The sequence below is a fragment of the Pogona vitticeps genome, chromosome W (genome assembly GCF_051106095.1).
Source record: "Pogona vitticeps strain Pit_001003342236 chromosome W, PviZW2.1, whole genome shotgun sequence".
NCBI classification, from domain to species: domain Eukaryota; kingdom Metazoa; phylum Chordata; class Lepidosauria; order Squamata; family Agamidae; genus Pogona; species Pogona vitticeps.
In genome coordinates this window covers 1,815,586-1,832,500 of record NC_135798.1, presented here as the reverse complement: position 1 = coordinate 1,832,500, position 16,915 = coordinate 1,815,586, and the positions used below count along the sequence as shown (strand labels likewise).

Genomic DNA, 16,915 nt, shown 5'->3' with positions numbered 1-16,915 from the left:
AACAGGAGCCCCCCCCCAGCACCCCCGCCGTTCCCAGAGCGACACCACGCAAGGGAACATCCCAGAAGCTGACTCCCCTTTTCGTCAAGTGACCACTCCTCCCCCAGACACAAAGCCATGGTCAGGGCTGTGAAGGGCAAGGAGCAGAAGAGGGTCTCCTGCAGAGTCCAGGGGTCCCCAACTTCGGGCCTCCAGAGGTTCTTGGACTGCAACTCCCAGAAGCCTTCACCACCCCCTCTGCTGGCCAGGATTTCTGGGAGCGGAAGTACCAAGAACATCCGGAGGCCCAAGGTTGGGGGGATCCCCTGCTTTAGACCCTCTGGGCAGCTGCTTTGGGTGGTTGCCAACCTTCAGCCACCCTTTGCGCTGTCTGGCTCGGCCTCCTTTTTCCTGCTGGCAAGGCGGGCACGAGATTGTGCAGCATTTTTGGGCTATTTCCTGGCTTTTGGAATCATGGGTATAGAAGCACACAATTTCCCCCCCCCCCAACTCATAACCTGGAGGTATTTTTTGAAGAATTGAATTCTCCAGATTGTCAAAAAGACAAAGGCTTCTATGCTAAGGGAAAGTTTTTGGTTTTATCTATATGAGAAGGCTCCAGAATTATTTGTTTTTATTTTTTTCTCCCAAGGACGAGGTGAGACTCAGCTGATGCTCTCCGGCGTTTCTCTGGATGAAAAGACAAGAATCAAACTCCGAAGCCCCCCAAAAACTTGAATAGCAGGTGAGATCTCTTTCATTCTTTGGGACCAGAAGCACCCCTGTGTTTGTTTATTTATTAAACAGCAACCCTATCATTAGCAGGACGCTAATCCTGAATTACATCAGTATTTCAGAGAATTTTAGCCCACTCGCAGGAAGCATCAGGAGCGTTTGGAGGGCGCCTTCCACCAGACCTTCCATGGTGCCTGGTGAGGGCCAGAGGGGCCACCGAGATGGGGCGTGACAGTGCAAAGGAGACTGAGTCGGTGTGAAATCCCCATATTCTGAGGTTCACTTTGAGTCTCTTCTGTCGACTTCCGTCTGTCGCCCCGTTCTGGAGACCTCTGGTTTGTGAAAGCAAAGACACGCTGTCAGTTCCCTGGCTGAGTGGGGGTTCGAACCCGGGTTGTGTGAGTCCCAGTTTTACTGTCTACAGTAGTGCATCTCTGAACATGTGCAGAGTGTTTTTCTTTTCGTTCGCAGTCCTGCTTGGCTTAGCCCTGTGCTGTTGGTGAGATTCCAACCCTGGACAGCGTGGCATCCTACCCCCCCCCCCCCGGAATTTCTCCTTTCCTCTTTTGGGATCCAATAGGACAAGTCACTCCTGTCAGGACCAGCCTCCCTCTAGGGAGCGCTACTCCTTCAGCCAGAGAGCCTCCAGGTATCTGTGTACCCCGTTTCAGCTGGGCTGAGTCCCTTTAACCATCAGCCATGGTGTAGCACAAATCCTTTCCAGTAAGTCTGGCCTTAAAGGTTCTCTTCTGCACTTGCTTGTAGCTAGCAAGTACAGACACCTGGGCTTTGTAGTCCCTTAAGACTCACTAAAGCTCGGAGGATTAGGACTCCGTCTGATAGCTATATTATGGCCTTGCCACCCCTGGAGGCAGGCTCAGCAGACTCACTGCTCAAGAGACCAGTCCTGTAGATTTTTAAATTTCTTTTTTATTGAAAAAAATAAAGTTTCATAGAAAATCCAGTTCGTTGTATAAGCATGGCATAGATTATATTTCCAAGGAATATTGCAGTTAAAATGAATAACATGTTCCAGCTAAGTAAAAATAGCTAAGATTTCTAAAAAGCTTTCTTCAGGGTAGGCAAAGGGTGAGAGTCCCCCTTCTTCTCTCTGTTCTTCCTACATTCTGAAACCTTCATCCTAACACAAGGAAAAAAAGGTAAAATGGATCAAAAACCTCTCTACGCTAAGGAACTCTCCACATGGCACAATCTCCATTTTCTACTCGCTAAACTCCACCCTTCTTCTTCATCTGAGTTGTTGACTAATTGTAATTCAGGGGCTGCAAAGTCTCTCCCGGCCTCTCTTTCTCACAGGAATGCATGTGTTGTTTTGTTCTTCCAATCTTCTTTCCAATTAAGCTGGAATGTTATTTCACCCCTTATATTGTCCTTGCCATCCCAGGCTTCAGCAAAACATTCTTACCACTTCTCACGGCCTCTTCAGAAAACATTCCCAGGGCTTACAATCAGCCTTATACAGAACCAATTTGAATCCGTATTACATTTCTAATGACTACATAAACCATTCAAATCACATGCTTTAAACCACATACTCATGATCATGACAACTCCTGCATGAAGAGATTTTTGTAGAAGGAAATAATTTTTGGAGTAGGAGAGCCTTCTTCTCGCTTCTCTGCAAGAGTAGACCTTTTTTCAATCCATGGTGTCTTTTTGGTAGGTTCCAGCTGATTGATTAATTGATTTTATTTTGGGAGCATCCGTTATCCTTCCGCATGACATCTCAGGAACATCTTTAAGAGAGAAACACCTTCTGTTAATTCTCCATGGTGCGTTTCTCCTGCAGAATTATGAGAGGAAAAGTGATCCTTGATGACCTCTTCCAAGTTCTGAGAATAGTTTTTGCAGGATTGAAGCTGTCCCAGAAGATCGCCCGCCAACCTTCTTCCTGTATCTCTTCGGCTTCTTCCTGCGAGGACCAAGGCAGGGTCTCCCCTGGCCGGGCGCGGAGCCTCAGCTGCCCTTGAGAGGAAGGGAAGGGAAAGCCGGAGACCCAAAGAGGAGGGAGGCGTGCGGTCTCTTCCTCGAGAAGGGCTCCTGCCGGGAGGTTCTCACAGGGAAGAGGGAAGCTTTGCACAGCCTCTGGAAAGAAACAGGAGGTGGGAAGATTGCAGGGTGTGGGTGCGGGCGTTTGAGCATTTATCGGGCCCCAGGCATGGATTTTAGAGAAGGTGCCATTTTAAGCAAGTGATAGATGAAGCACGTACATACACACACATACAGATATACACACATACAAACGTACATACATAAATGTGGGTTGAGGATTACTCTCCCAAGGTTCCCACAGGTTTTTTTTTAAAAATTGCCAAGATCTTTGTCCATCCTTTCCCCAGAACTTATTGAATCTCTTGCAGAAACATCATTGAAATAATGTTTGAGGATGATGGTCTTTGGTCATAAGGAGAGGACATTGAGGGAAAATGTTTCCATTTTGAATCCCAACGTCAGATGAAGGGGTGAAAGACACATGGAGGCAGAGAGTATAAGACCTCTTCATTATTGAGAAAAAAAATGAGAGAAGGAAAATAAACTAAGATGCAAGTTATTTCATTTATGATCCCTTCTGTTTTTCGTTGCTTCTAATTTCAGTCTTTTTTCAATAGTTTCCTCAAATTTCACAATTTTTCATTTGCTGCATAATATAATTTGATATTGAGTATCTGATTATCTTTTTCTTTTTGTGATATGTGTCACAGTTACTTATCAATCCTAGCTTTTTTACTATTCTTGCAATATATATTAATCATCACTTGCCATTCTTTTAACCACATGTCAGTAATCTTTATTGGTAACATCCAGAATACAGTGGGGTCTCTACTTGCGAAAGGTTCTACTTACGTACTTTTCCAGTTACGTCCTTCTCCGTCTGCAAAAATCCATTTCCACTTACAAAAGGAGAATCCACTTACATAAGGAATGGGGGGGGGGGAAACAACATTGGCCAGGGAAGTGCCTAGGACCAAATAAGGGCAAAAAAACAAAGCGGGAGAAGCGGGGAAAGCAGCAGATTCAAACTGCTTCCATTCGTCTGTTGGCCAGGGAAGAGAGAATTGTTTCCTTTGCTCCGCTTTGCTGATTACTGTACTGTACATCTGGGAAAACGTGGGTTGAGTGTAGAATGAATTGTTTTCTTTGCTTGCTGCGGTTTGCTGCTTAGATCTGGGAAAACGTGGTGGGGGGAGAAGGAATTGTGGGGTGAGAGTGTAGAATGAACTCCAAAAATGAATTGTTTCCTTAGAATCTGAACCTTTTCTACCCATGGTGCATGCATGTTTTCCCCCTTTGAATGGAAATGGGAAAATGGGCTCCTGATGCTTGCTATGCTGGATGCTTGCCAAAACGGGCAGCCTGGCAGGGAGGGAGGCTTTAAAAAGCACAAACATTTGTCTGAGGGGTCTGTGTGTCCCAGTGATGACCTTTTCTTTCTTCCTTCCTTCCTTCCTTCCTGCCTCTTTTCCACATTGTTCCCTCCCTCCCTCCCTCTCTCCCTTTGGGTTGGTTTGGTGGGAAAAGAGCTCTGTGTCTTTGTGCTGAAGAATTGTGTGGGTCAGGCATTCTGGCTTGCAAAGCCTGGGTCAAGGTGTGACTTCCAGACTCCTGCCAGTGTGTCTTTGTGCTGAAGAAATCAGCACAACAAGCTTTAAAACATGTTCCTGAACCTTTCTTGACCTAAGAAGAAAAGAAACAAAATATTCCCCTCTAGTGGTCGAAGGTGGAATAGCAGCTTCCCATTAGTTTCTATGGACGGAAAAGAGCAGATACGGATTAAATGGTTTTCAATGCATTCCTATGGGAAATGCAGATTCTACATAAGAACTTTTCCACTTGAGAACCACCTTCCAATACGGATTAAGTTCTTAAGTATAGACCCCACTGTAGGAAATTTAATTTAGGGATCTATTTCATTTTAAGTAATGCAACAGCTTGGGCCCAGGCTCCCTGAAGGACAGTATCTCCCTATATGCGCCTTCTTGGTGATTAAGATCAGCAGAGGGGGCCCTCCTCTCAGCCCCATTGCCAGCCCAAGGACAGCTGATGGGAACACAGGAGAGGAGGGCCTTCTTGGTGGCAGCCCTCGGGCTATGGCACGCCCTCCGTTGGGAGATCAGGAAAGGGACCTTCCCTGTTTATGCTTCTGAAAAAAGCTAAAGACGCATCCCTTCAGACAGGCTTTTAACAACTATGAATCCCTGAACCCCATTTTAGCAGATAATATTATTTTATTCCTGTTTTAATATTTTAATTTTATTTAAAATCATATATTGTTTAATTTGTTTTTTAATATTTAATTTACTGTGTTTTTAACTGTGTGAACTTTTATGTTCTAAGCTGTTTTGGGTCCCTTGGGAGAAATGCGGCATGTACTTTATTATTGTTATGATGATGATGATGATGATGATGATGATGATGATGATGATGATGATGATGATGATGATGATGATGATGGTGATGATGATGTAAAACCAGCAAAAATATGCTTTAAAATTTTATCTTTTCACCTCTCTGCTCAGCCTATCCAAGTTCATTTTAAATACACACTAATGGGTTAATCTGAATTCACACTAATGGGTTAATCTGCACTTGAGCAGAGCATTTTTGGAAACTTTCACAGCTTTAAGCAGTGCTGGGACCTCCCCTACACCAGCTATATTACTCTGCCCTTGGCACTAGTGCCTCAGTTCTAAGGAACTGACCACCACTGCCCAGCATGCCATGGCACATGTGATGGATAGCAGGGAGGAGGGCGGGATGTGTGAATTCACAGACGACCACTTGAAGAACCAGAGTTACAGGTAAGTAACTTTCTCATTCATGGCCTCTGTGAATACACATGAATCGGTGACTGAGAAGCTACGCAAACTAACCAGGAAGAGGGATGCCACGAAAGTGCAGAAGTCAGGACAGCTTGACCCACCGCAGCCTCAGCCTTCAGCCGGACATCCAGTTGGTAGAATGAGATGAGGATAGGTGGAGTGGTGCATGTGGCAGCACGGTAGACATCCATGATGTCCATTCCATGGAGAAAGGCTGTTGAGAATGCTACAGCTCTAGTAGAGTGAGCTCTCACTGACTTTGGAAGAGGAGTCTCTGCCAAATCATAGGGAAGACAGACGGTCATGACGGACCATCTAGAGATGGTCTGAGATGTCGGGATCTGCAAGATGAAGGAAAGTAGGGGTCTTTCAGATGAAGCCTCAGGGGCAGGGATCTTTCTCCTTGACCAGCAAGGGGGAAAAGAAAAGACGGGACACTCGAGTGTATGGCAGCTGTTCAGAGGCGGAATCTCTTGTTCCCCCGCCTCCTCTTCTTTTATTGTATCCCCCTACTACATTTGCTCTAGTTAATCAATACAGAGGTAACTAATTTCCTGAATACACAGGCATCAGTAAACAGAGGCTGGTAAGCAGACAGTTAATAGTAAACAGACACAGATACCATCCAAATACACAGACAAGTTCCTGAATACACGAACACTTTAACTACATTATCCAGAGACAATAGACAGCAGGTCAATGATTTATCCGTTACTGGAAGTTAGCAGTTATGTACGTGTCTTGCAGCTAGGGCATGATGTCTGCTACTAGCATACAGATATATACCTTTATATACATTTATAATATTCATTTGCTACTGCCATAGATATATACATTTTAAAGGCATACAATTTTCCCACATCCCAACCGTTTTTTATTTATTTTGTTGAAGACAATGTCTGTTGTAAACTCCTGAAAATTCCGAATCCAGTTATTATGGTATGAAGTCAGGCTCATCTTCAGCAGAGGGCGGAATAGCATGTTCCAGGCCACTGGGAATAAGGAAAGCATTCAAATAGCCAAACCTGCTTCCTTGTTGCACTGAGAGCCAAAACTCTTTCTTTACAACTTTAAAACATTGTTCAGATGGAATGAAACCTGGAATCTTGCAAGAGAATTAAATTTACAGTGTAGATTAAAGAAAATACAATATAGGATAATTAAAATTACAATTACAATAAGATATGCATAACAAGTATACAGAACAATTTTCAGGAAAATAAAACATATTGAAAACATATTATTCAGATATATAAGCACAGCATATTACTAAGAGGCAAAAGCAAAACATTTTTTAAGGTATACAGATTTTTTGCATAGAAATATGTGACACAGACAACTTCCCCACTGAAGACACACACACCATGAATTTCTTGTATGACACTTGACTGGAGAGATACATATAGAGCTTGGCAAAAGAACAGCAACTTATTTTGAGGGATGAGTAGTAAAGAATGGTGCTTGTATGCATCTGCCTGGCTCTGGGCAAAGTTCTTAAACTGTACAACTGACTGAATTAAAAAGTTGCCTGCTAGTGCCCTTAAATTTCCCCTGGACTGAAAATGTGTTTTTACAAGCAAGCATGTCAGATGTATCAGCATCACAGTGTACAAAATTGCCTACTGTGGGGCCTACTTGTAGGGAATAATATGCTTCTCTGTCTCAGGGATAAACAGACAAAGTTTTCATATTACATTAGAAAATAATTTTCAAGGAAAACTGTGACGTAAAAGAATAAACATACAGTGTCTACAACAAAATTAAATTCAGCATTAGAGAAAAGCTCAAAGGCTAAAACTGCAGTTAATTCTGAGTATAAAACTAAGAATTGCTTCTCTAAAATTCAATACTTTAAGATCTGGCTAATAGAGGAAACACATGTTATGCACTTTTATCCTGCAGAAAGAAAAACAAACATTTTTGACAATTTACAGCATTTGCAACAAACATTTTCTCAGGGATGTGACACTGTTACTCCTGGAAGGCAGAGACAGGAATGCAGGCTTGTATGAAGTCCCATATGCTCACAGCAATGCAAGGTGTGATAGGATTTGTAGTTCTAAGAACATGGAACCTAGAGTGTGCAGGACAGCATTTGGATCCTTACAAGTGGCTTGAGTGTAAACAATGCTTTCTCTAGATTGGAAGGTGATGGGGAAAAACTTTCTGGTTCGCCTCCTCCCACCTCAATATGCAGCATTATCTCTCTACTGTCCAGGTGGGAGGCATTCTTTGGTGATCTATATAATTGCCATGTCCGGCTGAGTAGGACTTTTCATTCAAACAGGATTAGCATATGGAAAAAGCAGTTCAAAACAAGCTTCATGTTGCCGGCTGAGTAAGATTTTTCACCCAAACAGGATTGGCATATGGAAAAAGCAGTTCAAAACAAGCTTCATGTTGGTGTGTAACAGTTACCCCCCTTAGATTCTCTTCTTCCTCCCCTTCCTTATATGATGCATCTAATGCTTGTAAAGCTGCTTTTGTACCCCCAGTCTATGATATCAAAGAAATCTGGGCCTGGGTCCCAATTCCATGAAATATCATGCAACTTTGGCTGAACAGGCGGAGACACTAAAGTAGCTGCTGCTTCTTTCAGACCAGCAAGGAAGGGAGTCAGGCATGCAGTTTGATTTGCTGATTGGAATGCATTTATAGATACTCCTGCTGCTTGAGTTAGAGCTGTTGTCGCGGAGCCTTGCTGAACAGCAGTAGAAAATGCAGCTCCTCCCATAAACATTAGAGGACCATCAGGGGACGCACCAGCATTAATTTCTGTTTGCTTAAATGCTCTATCTTGAAGGCAAATGAGTCCTTCTGCTGGTGGAAAGGAATCTTTTGTCAAGGCTTTGCAGCCATTAGAGACAAGCCATTGGACGGATGAGAAGTCTGGGAGAGCCTCTGTCTCTGTGTCTTTAAGACTGAGTTGTAGTTTGGAGATGCCATGAGCTGGGAAAAGTTCAGATCTGACAGTAACTGCTATGGCAGATTCTTGCATGACAGCAGAAATTGCACAGCTAGTTTCTGGACAATTTTCTGAACAAGCACCTGTTGTATCCATTGAAGGATGGTTATCAATCTCAGTTGCTTGAGGTGGCAGTGCTTTTAATTCATCAGGCTGGTCAGAATGAGACGAAGGGTGCAGCAGGGAAGCCAAAGAGGCTGAAGGGAGGGGAGGCAGAATTTGAGGGAGTTGTTTGATTAGATTAGCCTCGAATTCTGAATCGAAAAAGATGTTACGTGTGTCTTGGAGGCAAGTACACACTACAAATTGTTCCTGAAGATTTGACAAAGAAGTTCCCATGTTTCTTAGAAGTGTAGGTGTCTTACTGGACAAATTCCACTCACCCGAGGGATCCTTGTGGATGATTGACGCGTCTTGGGGCCTATGCCAGGCGAGATGAGTGCGAATTGTCGAAAGTTGACCTCAGTCCTACTCATCGGGATCCAGAGGATGCGTGCGCGCGCTGTAGCCCTTCCATACCGGGCGTGATGAGTAGGTGGTCTTCAAGAATGGACCTCAGAGAGGTGAATTACCTCAGAGAGGGCACCATTTTGTCGGGATCTGCAAGATGAAGGAAAGTAGGGGTCTTGCAGATGAAGCCTCAGGGGCAGGGATCTTTCTCCTTGACCAGCAAGGGGGAAAAGAAAAGACGGGACACTCGAGTGTATGGCAGCTGTTCAGAGGCGGAATCTCTTGTTCCCCCGCCTCCTCTTCTTTTATTGTATCCCCCTACTACATTTGCTCTAGTTAATCAATACAGAGGTAACTAATTTCCTGAATACACAGGCATCAGTAAACAGAGGCTGGTAAGCAGACAGTTAATAGTAAACAGACACAGATACCATCCAAATACACAGACAAGTTCCTGAATACACGAACACTTTAACTACATTATCCAGAGACAATAGACAGCAGGTCAATGATTTATCCGTTACTGGAAGTTAGCAGTTATGTACGTGTCTTGCAGCTAGGGCATGATGTCTGCTACTAGCATACAGATATATACCTTTATATACATTTATAATATTCATTTGCTACTGCCATAGATATATACATTTTAAAGGCATACAATTTTCCCACACTGAGAGGAAGCAGTTGCTCCAAAGGAGGAGCTGACAAAGGTGACAAAGAGATGCTGTGAGGCACAAAAAGTGGTCATGTTATGCACATAATGCGACAGAGCATGCTTCATGTCTAGAGCATGTGGAGCTGTCTCAGGCACTGAAGATGGTGTGGGAAAGAAGACAGGAAGGACCGCTGACTGGTTCAGATAGAAGGCAGAACATACCTTAGGCAAGAAGGTAAGGCCTGACCTTAAGGTTACTTTACAGAAATGAGGGCCCACTCTTAGTGCAGCCAGTCCTCCAGTCCTGCAAGCCAAAGTTATTGCCAGGAGAAAGGCAGCGAGCGGAGTGATGCCGACGCCAGCTTGAAGGGAGGCCTCCTAAGCCACAAAAGAATTGATTGGAGAGAACACTATGATGTTAGTGGTCTATAGGCAGGGTGCATATTTTCCAGGCCTCGGAGAAACAGCTTGCAGATAGAACAGGCCAGTCCCAGGCAAAAGATGTGAAGGAAAAGCTGAAGGAATGCATCCAGAGACATTGGCCTAGTAGGCAAATGTTGTCTTGATACAAAGTGACAGAACGCCTACCCATTATAGGAGTAGGTCAAGGTGGTAGAAGGTTTGCAAGCATCATTGAGCATGTCTGTTACAGTCGGGGAAGACTCCATATGGGCAGGTAGGGGGAACTCAAGGTCTGGATGAAATATCTGATCCTCGTCCCGAGAAAGCAGATGAGGGACCAGGTGCAGCCTGATGTATTCCGCAGCTCAGGGGATCAGGATCAAGAACCATGGCTAGCAAGGCGACCAAGCATGACGTTTGCACACTCATGACGGACACAAACAACAGTCATTTGAAGAAGGGGAAAAGGTGGAAACCTGTAAAGGAGGCCCTGTGTTGGGCACACCTGCTGACACTGGATGTGATCTCTGTGCTGAGTTTTCATGGCTGTAAAATTCAGGTTCTGTTTTCTTTGGTTTATTTTATATAACTTTACAGTATGAATGTGGGATATTTGCTTCTATAGCCGCGATTCAAAAAAATGGTCCAGTATTGCTGCACCATGTCGTGCCTGTGTTGCTAGCAGGAGAAAAAGTTGCCAGGCTTCCCATAGGAAAAGGCAGCCTGAATATTAGGAGCAGGACTGGGAGCAGTGAAGATGGTCTGCACAGGACATTCTCTCTTCTGCTCCCTGCCATCCACACTTGCTAAAAAACAGCCCTGACCTTTGCCTTGGGTTTGGGAGAGTAGCGGTGGACTGTTGGACTGTTAGCTTCTGGGATTTCCCCTTGTGGGATGTCGCTCTGTGAATGGTAATAGTGCTGGGACTCCTGCTCTACCCCTTGACCTCTTGGCCGCTGGAGTGTCTCTGGGTTCCATGGTTTCCCATACTATTTCACACTGTTACAAGACAAGGGGATACCTGGCTCAGCAGTACTAGGAGCGAGAAGGACCTTGGAATCATCTTAGGTCACAAGCCAACAGTGTGATGTGGCTGCAAAAAAGGCCAATGCTATTAAGGCTGCATTAAGAGAGGGAGCCCCTTCACGGATTGCTGCCCCCTTCACGGATTGCTGCCTTTTCGTGGCGAAGGGGCTTGAGTAACTCAGGGAAGCTATGGGCTATGCCGTGCAGGGACACCCAAGACGGACAGGTCTGGAATGTAAGATCTTGGAAAGCTGGATGTAGTCAAACACAAGATGGCAAGAATAAACATTGACATCCTAGGTGTCAGTGAACTAAAATGGACGGGAATGGGCAAATTATCATGTCTACTATTGTGGGCAAGAATCCAGTAGAAGGAATGAAGTAGCCCTCATAGTCAACAAAAGAGTGGGAAAAGCTGTAATGGGATATAATCTCAAAAATGACAGATGTCAATACGAATCCAAGGTTTTTCCTATAGTGATGTATGGAAGTGAGAGCTGGACCATAAAGAAAGCTGCCCGCCGAAGAATTGATGTTTTTGAATTGTGATGCTGGAGGAGGCACTTGAGAGTCCCCTGGACTGCAAGGAGAACAATCCTACCATGTCCATCTTTGCACAAAATGTTCCTTTAATATCTCCAATTTTCCTAAACAGATCTGTTTGTTCCTTTTCTATTGTTTTCCACTATTTCTATGCACTGTTCATTTAAGAAGGCCCTCTTGTGATGAGAGGGGGGTGGAGCTACAAACAGCGAGGCAGCAAGGAATCTGGACTCTCCAGATTTCTGCTGCATGCTGTGAATCCAGACTCTCCCCAAGAAATTGGAGGGCAGGGAAGGCTAGGAGAAGCCCACCCTGAGTCGCAGGAGAGCAGAGATCTTCTGGGGGGTGGAAAGCAACCACCTCTCAGATCACTCCTTCAGACAAAGGATTCCATCAACGCCATTGTCTAATGTCGTCCTAGCTGTGAAGCTCCACGACAGGAAGGAAGCATGAAGATTTACGAATGACTGCATTAACAAGGACTAATTGGTTTCAACATCGCCTCTGTAAGTACAAAATAAACTTAAGCGGCTGATTTCAAAGAAGATAGTGTAACCTTGGAAGCGGCAAACAAGCATATCTCGAAATTACAAAGCTTCTTTGTTCATCTACTTTGCAACCACGATGGATTTAACAGAAGACATAATAAATGCCTTTCAGAACTTACAAAGGAACATTCTGAATCATTTTGAAATTCAGTTTTTTGAACTCCAGACTGTGCTTTCGGATATGAAGGAAACGACAGAGCTTTGGGAATTTTCGTCAGAACAGCGTACTGAAACAGAAGCAGATCAGCCCACTATAGCAGCAGAAGAAAGAGTGACTTTATTTGTTTTTAAAAAGGAGGGTAAAATCTTTAAAAAGGAGGTTAGGAAAACTGATTTGTATTGTGAGAAAGAGGTCCAGGTGGGTGAAAAAGAGATGTGTCCTAACTCGATGGGTGAATTTGCAAAACAAAGAAGCAAAAAGGCAAGGCTGAAAGGGAAACAAAATGATTACAGATCAGACATTGCTTGGCTTCAAAGGCAGAACATGATGAGCCCACCAAATGAGAGAGAAAATAGCCTAATAGGGTTCCATAGATGGCATTTCAAAGCTAGTAAAAAAGGAGCCAATCTAATTTTAGGTTTATAATGTTATAAATAAAAGGGGAAATGTTAATTGATGAATATAACAACAAAGTAATTTTGATTATGTTTGGAGATAAATAACAATTATGAATTATTAATTATACAATCTGACATATCTATGATGAATATAATATTAGAAATTGTGGACTTTATGGTACACTTTAAGATGCAACTTAACTTTAGGTTAATAAGGCCATAAGAGATCTGGAATACCTGGCCTGTGTATAGAGTTAAGATTTATAAACTAAAAAAAGGAGGAACGTTACCCGATGAATATAACAATAGAAATTATGGATTTGAGAATTTTTATCTATATAATCTGAAATATCTATGATGAACACAAGATTAGACTGTAAAGCTTTTACTTAGAGAAACATAATATGAATTATAAGAATGTAACCTTAGATTTATTATGTTATAAGTGATTTGGAATTCCTGGCCGTGCAATGGAGTTAAGATTTATAAAATATAAAAGGGTGAATGTTATTTGATGATTATAAAAACCAAATTATAAATTTGAGGGGCACACATATGTACACAAAATGGATGTGATTTATATATTGCAAGTAATTTCTACTATGTTTGGAGTCAAATGGCAATTAAGAATTTCCAATTATGTAATCTGAAATGTCTATGATGAATATAACATTAGAAACTGTTGAGTCTAAGGCACGTAGTCTGAGAAACAAAATATATACAAACTGTAACATGATTGAATATATCAGGTGAGAGACATTTAATATCCCTACTTTTTGAAAGACTGATGATGATATTTGAAAATATATGAAATTGATGATGATATATGAAATACTGATATGAAATACATGTATGTATAGATGTATATTAGAGTGAACATAGTACTAGAGATTACTTAATTATAGTATAAAGCATTAACATGGAGATATTAAGCACATATGAATTATAATATGATTAAGTAGCCAATATTAGATAAATATATTTTGTGGTGTTTTTTATCTTTGCTGAAATGCGGATTTCTCATGATAGTAAAATATTGATATTCTGAGGCATAATTGGTTAGCCAAGGATGTAAGAGAAATTATCTTAAAAATCAATCATTAGAATTACTATAACTTTAGGATGACTCACATCTCAAGCAAATTTTTAAGAGCAATAAGGTTGATGCAGTCAGATTTATATAATGGATAATATTGTATGAAATGCCTCCACCCTGCCTATATGTGGGGATTTGTTGTTTTCTCTCTCTCTCTCTCTCTCTCTCTCTCTCTCTCTGTGTGTGTGTGTGTGTGTGTGTGTGTGTGTGTGTGTGTGTTTGTATTTATTACTTTTGCTTGTTTTGTGTGATCTCTGTTAGGTTTGTATGTCTATAGTGTGATAAAATAAAAAATATTTTTTTAAAAAAGAAGGCCCTCTTGTCTCTCCTTGCTATTCTTTGGAAGTCTGCATTCAATTTTCTGTAACTTTCCCTATCTCCCTTGCATTTGGTTTCCCTTCTCCTCTCTGCTATTTGTAAGGCCTCATTGGACACCCACTTTGCTTTCTTGCATTTCCTTTTCTTTGGGATAGTTTTTGTTGCTGCCTCCTGTACAATGCTACGAGCCTCTATCCAAAGTTCTTCAGGCACTCCGTCCACCAAATCGAGTTCCTTAAATCTGTCCTTCACTTCCACTGTGTATTAGTAAGGAATTTGGTTTAGATTATACCTGAGTAGCCCAGTGGTTTTTCCTACTCTCTTCAGTTTAAGCTTGAATTTTGCTATGAGAAGCTGATGATCAAGAGCCACAATCAGCTCCATGTCTTGTTTTTGCTGACTGTATAGAGCTTATCCATCTTTGGCTGCAGAGAATGTAATCAATCTGATTTCGATATTGCCCATCTGGTGATTTCCATGTATAGAGTCGCCTCTTGTGTTGTTGGAAAAGAGTGTTTGTGATGACCTGCTTGTTCTCTTGACAAAACTCTATTAGCCTTTGCCCTGTTTTGTTTTGAACTCCAAGCCCAAACTTCCCTGTTGTTCCTTTTATCTCTTGACTCCCTACTTTAGGATTCCAAACCCCTATAATGAGAAGAACATCTTTCTTTGGTGTCAGTTCTAGAAGGTGTTGTAAATCTTCATAAAATTTCAGTCTCCTCAGCATTGGTGGTTGGTGCATAAACCTGGATGACTGTGATGTTGAAAGGTCTGCCTTGGATTCGTATTTAAATCATTATATCATTTTGACATTATATCCCATTACAGCTTTTCCCACTCTTTTGTTGACTATGAGGGCTACTCCATGTTTTCTAGAGGATTCTTGCCCACAGAAGTAGATATGATAATAGTCTAAACTGAATTCGCCCATTCCTGTCCACATTTGTTCACTTACTGCCAGGATGTCAATGTTTATTCTTGCCGTCTCGTGTTTGACTGCATCCAGCTTATCAAGGTTCGTAGATCTTACATTCCAGGTTCCTATGCAGTATTTTTCTTTGCAGCATCAGACTTCCCTTTCACATCCACAGCTCAGTGTCCTTTCGGCTTTGGCCCAACCACTTCATTAGCTCTGGAGCTACTTGTACTTGTCCTCTGCTCTTCCTCAGTAACATGTTGGACACTTTCCAACTTAAGGGGCCCATCTTCCAGCATCATATCTTTTAACCTTTTGTTTCTGTTCATGGGTATTCTTGGTAAAGATACCGGAGTGGCTTGCCAATTCATACTCTATGGATTGTGTTTAGTCAGAACTCTCCACTATGACTTGTCTGTCTTGGGTGTCCCTGCACGGCATAGCCCGTAGCTTCCCTGAGTTACTCAAGCCCCTTTGCCACAACAAGGCAGCAATCCATGAAGGGGTTGTAATATTATACCTTCTTTCATATATATCATATATTTTTGTATATTGTAATATTATATCTTCTTTCATCCTTGGTAGGGTTTAACTTATCTTCCTCTTCATCCCTTAACATTTATCTTTATTTATCAAGACTTTAAACCATTCCATTTTAGCATCACATCTCCATTTGGTCCCATACTCTGAGGACATACCCTAGCAAAGCAACACCCAATAGTAACAAATCCTCAAACTTTAACTATTTTCCTTTAAAAAAAAAACCTAGCCCAAAAACCCTCACCATTGTCAGGTTGGGGAAACAACCTGAATAGAATTGTTAAATCAAGTTTGTAAAATGACCATAAGTATTGTCAGAATCAGAAGTGTAAAGTAAAGCAAAGCTTGAATATACACAGCTGAGGTGATTGTTACAGCTGTGAATGTAAACGTAGGATTGGACAATACTAGGATAAAATTAGCAGCACTAGGACACACAATCTGTGGGTTGTTGTGGATTGTTGCTGGTGATACTGTTGGAGAAACTGTAGAGAAGAATCGTATTGTTCCTGTTGCTGAGAATCCTGGTGGAAGCTGTGTCTACGTGCTTGATAAGAGAAGGAACTCTGGCAAGCTGGAAGGAACTTATGGTATTCAACTACTGAACTTATTTAAATGATATATGCACTAAAACTCTGTGAAAACTACTGTGCATTATTTTGGAACTGAAAACTTGCCTGTATATATTGTTCATAATAGAATATCTACTACAGTGGGGTCTCTACTTAAGAACTTAATCCGTATTGGAAGGTGGTTCTCAAGTTGAAAAGTTCTTATGTTGAATCTGCATTTCCCATAGGAATGCATTGAAAACCATTTAATCCGTATCTGCTCTTTTCCGTCCATAGAAACTACAGTGGAACCTCTACTGAAGAACTTAATCCGTTTTGGAATGGTGTTCTTAAGTTGAAACGTTCTTAAGTTGAAGCAAAATTTCCCATAGGAATGGACTGAAAACCAATTAATCCGTTCTGGCTGGTTTTTTTTTTTGTTTGTTTTGTTATGTAGAGGTGCGTTCGTACATTGAAGCATTAGTTCCCATAGGAACTAATGCAAAGCTGGTTAATACATACTCTACCACTAGGGGGAGATTTTTTTTTAAACCTAAGATGACCTAAGGTTAAAAAAAGAGCAGGAAAGGTTTTTTTTTTTCCCTGTTCTTATCTTGGATTTCTGTTCTCAAGTAGAAGCAAAATTTAGCAAATGGAGCTGTTCTTAAGTTGGATTGTTCTTAAGTAGAGATGTTCTTAAGTAGAGACCCCACTGTATCAACACTATCCTCGTGCCTGGTGTATTCATAATCTCAGTGAAGATCTTATTTGGCTATCATACTTTGGTGTTCA

At 42.0% G+C, this 16,915-nt stretch overlaps 1 protein-coding gene across 5 annotated transcripts in view; it reads left to right on the top strand.

The window, feature by feature from the left end:
• LOC144582989 (uncharacterized) overlaps nt 1–16,915 on the top strand; it is a 54,875-nt gene that overhangs the window by 32,091 nt on the left and 5,869 nt on the right. For 3 of the 5 annotated variants that reach the window (XM_078382347.1, XM_078382348.1, XM_078382350.1), the window contains exon 2: nt 632–724. The exons of 1 other annotated variant lie outside the window; for it this stretch is intronic. The gene's annotated coding sequence lies outside the window, so the exon portion shown is untranslated. Of the gene's footprint in view, nt 725–12,017; nt 14,111–16,915 lie in introns of those variants that run through there. One more of the 5 variants, XR_013539471.1, reaches the window with a different exon arrangement.